This window comes from Meleagris gallopavo, chromosome 1, assembly GCF_000146605.3.
Source record: "Meleagris gallopavo isolate NT-WF06-2002-E0010 breed Aviagen turkey brand Nicholas breeding stock chromosome 1, Turkey_5.1, whole genome shotgun sequence".
Classification (NCBI taxonomy): domain Eukaryota; kingdom Metazoa; phylum Chordata; class Aves; order Galliformes; family Phasianidae; genus Meleagris; species Meleagris gallopavo.
This window is the reverse complement of record NC_015011.2, coordinates 126,242,937-126,252,607: the sequence shown is the minus strand read 5'-3', so window position 1 is coordinate 126,252,607 and position 9,671 is coordinate 126,242,937.

Below are 9,671 nucleotides of genomic sequence, written 5' to 3'. Positions count from 1 at the left end.
CCCCAGTGTTTTCTTTCCAGGATTTTCAAAATTTTTGGTTACTGGTGTGTTAGTTTATCACTATCTCTTTTATTGCTGCGTTGTTTTTGATCTATTTTTTCCTTGAATATACTTCTAAGAAAAATAAAAGCCTACCTATCACCAAGGATTTCAGTACAATATATAGCTGTTTGAATTGAGCTTTTGAGGAATACTATTTTTGAAGATAAAGAACTGAAGTTCAGTAAGACCCTAGATTTAAGGTAACCATTTTTGAGCCAGATATTTAACCTATCAACTTGCAAGCACATGCGTAACTCATTTAACTGCAAGTAGTGTTTACTTGTGCTTACTTTAAACACATGCTAAAAATTAAACATGATCATTAGTGCTGGAAGAGTCAGGGCCTCTACAGATAAAAAGAAAACTGAAACATGTACATTATTTGCATTCAGCTAAAGCATTCAAGATGGAGTCTCATGAAAGTTGGAGTAAAATATTAATTCAGTTTGGTTTGAATCTACATGCTCTTCTGTGGTTTGCCAAGTGTTCAAAGGAGCTTAGTAAACAGTTAAGTAGCAAGTATCAAACTAGGTTAAGGTGTCTAGTGAGGTACCACAGGGATCTCCATTAGGTTTTATTTATTTAAGTGTCATTAAGAACTAGGAGAGGAATTCTGTTAGTAACGCATATAAAATGAATGTTAATGACCACAGTTTAATTAAATTCATGGTTGACATTAAATTGGAAAGAAATTGCAAGCAATAGAAAAATAATAAAGATGGAGGTAATCATATAGACAGGAGGAAATAAGCTGAGGATCAGTTTGAGAAAACTGATACAAGTGGGGAAAAATGTTGTAGTGTGGAAGGCAGATGTTACATGGGATGAAGAAGCAACGCAGGGAAACCTAGGAGTGCCAATGAACAGTCAAATGTTCCACATAACTTTTTCATCTGTCTGTATTCAGAAAGTATTGTGTTATGGAGCAGCTTTCCCTACTACTTCTGAGCACTTCCTAAGGACATCTTTTTCATTTACTGACATATTTTTATAGATAGGGTGTGTTTATTGATTTGCTTAATGACTATAAAGTAGAACAGTACTGTTTGAGATTTTTCTTGAAAGAAAAAAGAACTGAAGGGCAAGTAGTTACCTGAGACTACAAATACCTGAAGACATAATGGATTTTATATTTTAAATAGCAAAGATCATCTTCTCTACTGATAAAAGGCTGGAAGTATAACAAAGTCATCTGATGTATGTTTCTTTATACAGTGGGAAAATGGGTGTCAGGGTGCAGCAGGGGGCTATGAGGCTCTTCTTAGACATTTGAAAAATATAATCTTTAGAACTGACAGTGAGTCTACCTGACTGAGAGACATACCCTATTTAAAAAAACAGTGATAGCAATCCTTGACAGAAGATAACTCTGCAAATAAGCCTTTTCTGATTCTGATTCTTAAGTTTCTATGACAAAAATCATTCCTACCAGTAAAATACTGCTGAGGAATCTGTAGTGTCTACTTCATGTGCCTCTATACTCTGTCAGGAGACAAATTTTTCAGTTTTTAATTAGTTTGGCTTTGTTAGTCAGTGATGTGTTCTCCAGCACTTTTAGCTGCATCACTCATTTGGGATATGCAAAGCTGCACCTCACAAACTTTGAAAGCTCTGGCAGAGGCGTGATTGTTTTCCTTATTCTGCAGCTTTCAACATAAAAGTTAAAAGAATTCATTTGTTATTTTCTGCATCTTACTGATGTCCATTCCTTCCATAGGCCCCTCTGATTTATCATCCTAATGTTACGGAATGGCTGTAGTTGATGTTCTGTCAAAGCTGTGAGGGGAATAGCTAACAGCTGTGCATGGATTGTATTGAAAAAAAACACATCCTATGATTTTACTTGTTCCTTTCTAGTTGCAGTTGGAAATGGCACTAACAGATGCAGTTTAGTAGCCTGTGCAGTATAAGAGGTTTTTGCTTCAAACATAACTTGTCCAAAAGAATATTTCAACCTGATGGTTAATACAAGATAGTTAAGCCTAAATTTATGAGCTGAAAGGTATCTAATGTTGTTTAATTACCCCTGTATTTCTTAGGTAGTCTATTTCTATTTTATTTCTCCATTTGCTTCTTGAAGTCATGAGTCTTGTATGTGTGGATATATCTCAACATGTTTTCCTTCCTTCTTCTTTGTGCAAATATAAGGGTAGAAGAGCCTCAAGGCCAGCTTCCAAAATGAAACGTTAGCCAATTAAAGTTGATTTTAAAATGATTGAAAATGTTAATTCAGATGCTCCAGCTCTGAAAATACTTCAGCTTCTTCTTGTTGAAGGTTCCCAGGAAACATGTTTCTCTGCATAACAGGAAGCACCTTGATCTTGACAGCCCAGCTTAGCTCCATCTCTCACCGAAATCTGAGCAGGATTCAGGGGGTGGTCTGCTTTTGCAGAAGCCACTTGCAGCAGGCAAGTAAGCAAGTGAGCTCTGAGCACAGTGAAATCATCTGGAAAAAACTCATCACATATCACAGAGTGTCCACAACAGGAGATGGTTTGTATTCTTCATACAGCAAGAGTTCCAGAAAAGCATTTTACTGTTACATGGAAGATAAGGTTCAATTTTGGTTTACTTCTCCATACTGACTGCATGAAAAGGTTGCCCCGCTTATGCAATTTACCTAACACGTTTCAGGTAAAGCACACAAGTAATCCTTTATATCAAGCAATTACTGATCAAAATATAAAGAAGTAGTTTTAGATGCTCAGACTGGAGTCCAAGATTTCCTCTGACTCTCTTTTCTTTTCTTGCTACTGATACAAAAGGTTGGATGGAGTTTCCCATAAGTGCAATTTTGTTTTAACTTCTTGAAAGATTCCTTATGAAAAGCAAAGTTGCAATGCCTGCTATTTCATATTTTATGTGGTTTTACGTAGTTTTGGGCCCGGGCAACCTCATCTAATGCCTGATTTAGAGGGGCAACCCTGCACATGGCAGGGGCCTGAAGCTAGATGACCTTCAAGATCCTTTCCAATCTAAGCCATTCTATGATTCTATGACTCCATGATAAAGATGGGGTCACTTATGTATTTACTGATTCCATTTCCAATCTAGTGAAAGTGCTTAAAAAATGTGCTATTTCTTATGAAATTTCAAGAGCCATATTTACTGAACCATCTGCCAACAATAGTACTACACCTGTATTCACACAGGTTTAATCAGCTGAGGACTTAAGAACACTCTGGAGAGCCTTGTAGAGAGTACGCTGAACTCCTTTCTGTCACAGTTAAACAGCTACTGGAATGAGTTACTGGTATTCATACATTTGGATTACAGACTTAGAGAAGGGACTTTCTGCAGGCAGTAGGCTGGCAGTGGCTTTGTTGGGAAGATGTTGCTGGCTTTGGGGCTGTGGAGTAATTCTTGTACCCTGATGTTCTTTAACAAGAACACACTCATATCTCCTCCCAGAAAAATATGTGCTACGATGAACTGTTTTGCCAGGTTTACCTTGAGGGATTTTCCATAAATTCTTCTTGCAGGAGCAAAAAAAAAGTAAATTTAATAGCATTTAACAGAAGTGAGGAGGTAGATAAAGTTGCCTACTATGCCCGCAAGGCATTGCTGGAGACAGCTGGTGAGGTGGATTCCCTTTACTTTCACATTTCCTTTTGTTCTCTGATTACGCAGACAAATATCCTTCCTCCTAACCATCCAATACAGAGATCTTCACATCTGTGAAGTCCCTGGGGCTGCACACAGCAGTGATGCATTGACCTGTCATACATCTACTGAATTTTAAATGAAGCATGTCTCTAAAAATGACCAAAGACTTCATAAGAAACAACAAATGTACAAACAGCAGTAGGTATAAAACCTGATTCAGTCCTTTGGATTTTACTTGAACTTCCATATGAAAAAAGTACAATGGACTACAAGGGAACATTTCACACCTCAATTTGAACCATTGTTTTTCAAAGGAAATATAACTTACTGTGTATTTCTTACTAAGTGGAAGAAAGTGTTATGCAAACAGAGTCATGTGTGAAAGTAAATCTTATCTTGCTTCCTGAACTACTTGGAGAATAAAATAAAATAAATCCAAATCAGGTCCAAATAGTCAACAGAACTTTAACCTCTGGTGAAAATGCTGTAAATCAGGAGAAGTCAGTTGACTGCAAAAGGAAACATTCTCTCCTTGTGCACACTTGTAGATCAGGACTAACAACTGCACTATTTAAAGCAATATCCTTACTTCATTTTTAAGGACTGTTTGCAGATCAAAGCACACTCATTATGAATGTGGATGTCATGTTTAGTCTCTGCTTTACTACCGTATAAAGTACTCTTGAAATATTTCCTTTTTACTGTGAAATAAAACATTCTTGGCACCACTAGTCCTCTACTGCTCTAAGTATTGCTCCTAGTAGCAAATGGTAGTTATACAAAAGTGCATATGTAAAATTTTTTCACTGTAGCTAATGTCATCTCAGGTGATCATCAGAAAAAGTCCTAGTTACATCATCTGGTTGTTCTGGTTGTTTAGGACAGCTTCTGAGCCTTTTATAGTACTTGGACAATATTGTGAACTGTAGATAGTTCCCTGAATTTAGCAAGAGATTATACAAGGGTATCACCATTCATAAGAAAACCAATATGAGTCTACAGTACTTCACAGGTGAACCTTCCTTTGCCTGAAGTCATTGTATCCATTTAAGTGAAATCAGGATATGCAGATACCATCTCCTCCTGCTCCTATGCCCTCTAATATGTCTTCAGCCAAACTTTTTTCTAAGTGCCTTCCACCTCCATCCACTATAGGTTGTATGGCTATACTGGTTGTAAGCTATCATATGCAAAGGAACTCTTGAACCATAAATCAGTAAGGATTGGGAATTTATCACCCAATGTACTGTTATCCTTTTTTTTTTTCCTTTTCCTCTTATGAACTTTTAGAAGATATTAGACTGATTGAACATTTGATCTGACATACTCTGACATTCTTATTTTCTTGTGGTTTTCTTTGTCCAGCTCTCACTGGTGTACAGCCCACCTTACCAAGCCCAACAGATTTATGACATGCTCTATCACACAGTGTTTTGCTTCTAAATAACCTAGTGCTGAGGTACAAACAACAGTAGTAATAACAAAGTTATTTGCTATTGAGAATTTATTATTGAAATGTAATAACAAAGTTCTTCCTACCAACGTTCTTCTGTGTAGTATCTCTTGTCCAGAAAATGGACTTAGCAGTGAATTTCGAAGGTGGGTGCACTCAGGTCTGTGTGAAATAAGATAGGAAACAGATCACTCAGTTGGGCCATTTGGTGAAATCTATCTTTTGCCACTTGACACTTTAGCTGAGGTTGTAGCTCAACTATCATAGTTTGGAAGAGATAAGCAGTCAGGACTTCCTGGGTTTTTCCCAATTTAGAAATAAATAATATTTGAACTGTTGTTGGACCATATTCCAAGAGAATATTCGATATAAATGCTTTCCTGACATTTGAAGGCTCAAATCTTCAATTTTTCAGAGTTGGTTGTATCAGAGCTATCTTTAGTCTATGGTGTTTCCGATTTGTATAATAGATGGCATTCCATGCATTTCGGAGTATCTGTACTACTTTTTACTTTCCAAAAACACCAGAGGCAATGATACTAACTGAGATCAAGAACTTGGAAAGTTCAATCATTTTAACTCCAATTATTCTCTACTATAAATCTAGATCAGGAAAAATGAGACTGGAGTCAAAATAACTATGCATGTTTAAAAACAACATGACATGAACAAGCATGAGGCTGATCTACAAGGTATTTTCACCTGTGTAAATTATGATACTTTCTCTCATCCCTAATTTGAGTTTCTCTTCTATTTTGTTTCTCGTGATTGTCTTAATTACACAATGGTGGTATAAGCACAAGTATATTTCTCTTGTCACCTGTAAGATGCACACTGGTGAATACAGTTTTAAAAAACTGAAATTACAAAAATGGCCAAGCAGAGTTTAGTCAAACTTAGTAAGCAAATATTTAGGTGCAGATAATACTATATTTATCTAAAGATAATACTAAGATAATACTAACAGTCAGCTCAGGTCATGACAAGTTCAGAAATGTAAATAGAAATGCTTTCATGCCATAGTAATAATGCAAGGGAAATCAGCATCCTTTGGACCTACAAAACATCTTGGAAAAAAGACATACAGGAAAAACTGGCCATCATTCTTACTAAGAGGAGCAAAATTCCCATCAGTTTTGAGTTGACAGTATCTCACAGAGTCTGTCTTTCACACCTGCTTGTGGTTTCTTTCATCCTCCAAAGCACGGATGGCAAACTTTCATATCCCAAAACCTATTTTTATTCCCAGCCAGATGTTATGGGGCCAAACAGATATAAACATACAGTTACAGTGCTGCTCCAACTGAACAGAGCAAATCTAGATCTGCACCATCTCCATCTTAAAACATGATATAGGAACAGGCCAATTGCTGATGGGCCAGTGCTCTCCTGAAGCCAAAAAAATGTCCTTACAGGCTGAATCCTGGCCCTGAGCCATCTGTTGACTAGTTTGGCACAAGGATATTCCAAATTTCTTCCCTTTATTCTTCCTGCTTCATGGATCTAAGTGATTAGATTCCAATCTCCTTTCCAAACCAACATTTTTATAATGCTGGCACTGTTTCCAGTAGCGACATCCTCTTCCTAAAAAATCATCTTCTTCCTGTAAATTATTCTAAAAGGGTTTGTAATATTATTCTGGCATAGCCCCACTAAACAACACTACTCTTTGAAACCTTTGCAAAAAATCACTCATCTCATTATTATTATTATTATTATTATTATTATTATTATTATTATTATTATTATTATTTTATGCTAGTGGTTGGGCTTTTTGTGTTTTCCTTCATTTCAACTCAGATGATATTAGAAAATGTCTCTCTGAACTAACTCTCTCTCTGCTAGGAAAAGGCAAACCAATTTTTATAGTAATAGCTACAAAGTACGCTCTTCTTTATGATTATGCTAGAGTAAATCAAAATAACAATTATAAAAATTAGCACTGCAATTAAACTGAATGAAAAGATTGAGAATCATGGAATCACCAAGGTTGGAAAAGATCTCCAAGATCATCTAGTCCAAATGTCCACCTACCATTCAGTATTTCTGCACTAAACCATGTCCCTTAGTAACATGAAGCAGAAGCATCTGCTTGTAGTTACAGGAGTGGAGGGCTGTGCAGCATGACTTCATCAGCTGTACTGGTGATGATCTCAAAGATACCAACTGGATGTCAGAGGAGACTGAGGGGAGGCAGGGATTTGTCAATATGAGAAGCTGGAAGTCTTTTGAGGAAAATAAAGCTATTAACTTGCTGATGTGCCTTGTCACCTATTATGATTTATTTCTCTAACACTCTCCATATCTTTAGAGATATATTAATATCTCTAAAACTTTCTGAATATCAGCAAAGTAGGGACTCAGGGATCTCCTGGTGGGAGATTCTGTAGGAGGCAAATAGGCACAGAGGAAGCCCTGGAGTGCACTGTGTACTGTAACAGGCAAAATCTCATCAGATGGAGTGGAAAGATTTTCCCTTCTTTCCCTTTTCTTCTAGATCTTGTGCTCTTGTTCATTTCCAGTGTCTATTACATGTTCTTGTGAGTCTGTAGTTGTTGTCATTCCTGTATCTGTTAGAAAGATCCTGGAAGAACTAGAAATAAGTTATGTCTTCTAACTGTGCTGGTAAATCATCAGGACTACTTCATTACATCACACGGAATATTTAAGTCAACTTTGATTATTCTTCTAAAAGATTTATTCTATCTTAACCACCCACACCACTGAACTTGATGTAGTGAAAGAGTGTGGCTTGTGTTGTGCAGCAGCTCAGAGCCAATGCTCATGTCACTCCTCTTTGGGTGTAAGGATCTGTGAATCAAAAGTAATGTTTTGGTTTATTTCCAAAGAAACCAAATAAAACAATCAGAGACAGTCCCCCAACAAACAAAATTGGCTGCCTTTACCAGTGGAAGTAAATTCACTTAAAATGTGTTTTGACACCTAAGCAGAACATTGAAAAAGAAAGCTTCCCTTTCATCGGTAAGGTCCACCTCACCTGCTTAAAAATGTTGCCACAGATGAAGTTTCCCTTTTTAACAATAAACTATTTAGCACACATTGAGCTTCAGCTTTTCACCTTTACAACCAAATCATTAATTATGACCTTTTTTAGTGTTGTTATTAAGCAGTTCCCCTCTTTCCCTTCAAATTCTTTTCCTTTTCTAACAGTGAATCTTCTGTGTCAGTGGCTCATGGGCTGCAGCAGTTGTAACATGTAAGTAGCATCCATAGATCAAAGGGGGAGAAAAGAGGTTTGCTGGAAAGAGGAAACACAGCTGGGGACAGGAGGAGTACATGAACAGGCAAAGCAACGACTTCTCTTTCTTTGTTGCCGTTGTTAGCCACAATGGTTTGAGGGTGGCTCTGCAAGGAGGGCATGGGGTGTTCATTGTAATGTAGAAGTTGAAACCATGCAAGTCTTCGTCTCCTTAGGAGAGAGGAGAAAGCTACAGGCGCTTCTCCAGCAGGCAGGCACCCAAGCAAGATGATGAACTGCCAGAAGCATTGGCTCTGATGTGGTCTGGGCACAGTCACATGTACTCATGGGCTGGAAAGCTGGGGAGGCATGGGGGATTCGGCCCTGAGAAGGGGTGAAGGCTGCATCACTCAACAGTGGCTCAGTTACTGACACATCAGGTTAAAACAAGTGCTCTCACTTGTTCACTAGAAGTGAAGGCTGTACTGCTGACACATTTATCTCACAAATGCACAGAAGTGCATGTGTGAGCTTCCCAGGCTGCCTCTTGGCCTGATGGGGATGTGCTCCCATCTCTGCTGAATCCTCAGAATACCTTGTGACAGAGCTGCCTTTTCATTAGTGCACTATGATGAGCAGAACTGAGAGGTCCTCTCTTAGTTAGCTGTGGCATTAGAATAGAGATAGGCTTTTTCCTCAGAAAGTTAGTTTCTTTCTTCTTTCTTTTTTTTTCCCCCCTTTTTCTTCTTTTCTCTCTTCTTCAGTTGCCACAGAAGATTAAATCACCTCGGGAGAAATGAGGCAGAGATCTGCTGCCACCTTCTGCTCACATGGAAATCCTTCTCTGTCCCCGGTACAGAAACGGCACTATGCCAGGGAAGGGGCTACACCTCATAGAAAGGCAAAATATCCCACTCTGATCTACAGCTGCACATGGTATTGGGAGGAAGAGCTTTAGGGTGAATCCGATATTGAGTGAAATATTCAGAAAAGAGGTCCCACTTCTGTACGTACAGCATGTACAAAAGCATTGTGCACTAAACTCCAGTGAAGACACACGCAGTTACCAGTGAGCTCAGTCAGAGATAGAAGTCCAACTAGTTTTGTGTATCTTACCCCAGAGTGGAAACTGCCATAGAAATCAGCTTGTTTTTTTTGAAGAATCACCAAAACTTTAAGCCTCTCGCTACCTTCATTTGTTAAGAACCTGTCAATTGCCTAGTTCCTAGTTAGCATGACAGGAATAGCAAAGAACATAAGTGAATGGCAAAGTACAGCGGAAGGAGCTTTTAAAACACGTGGTTGGCTATCCCCTGACTCTCTGTTATCCTTGATTGAAACCTTGAATTACTCTGGTATGTAAATACGGAT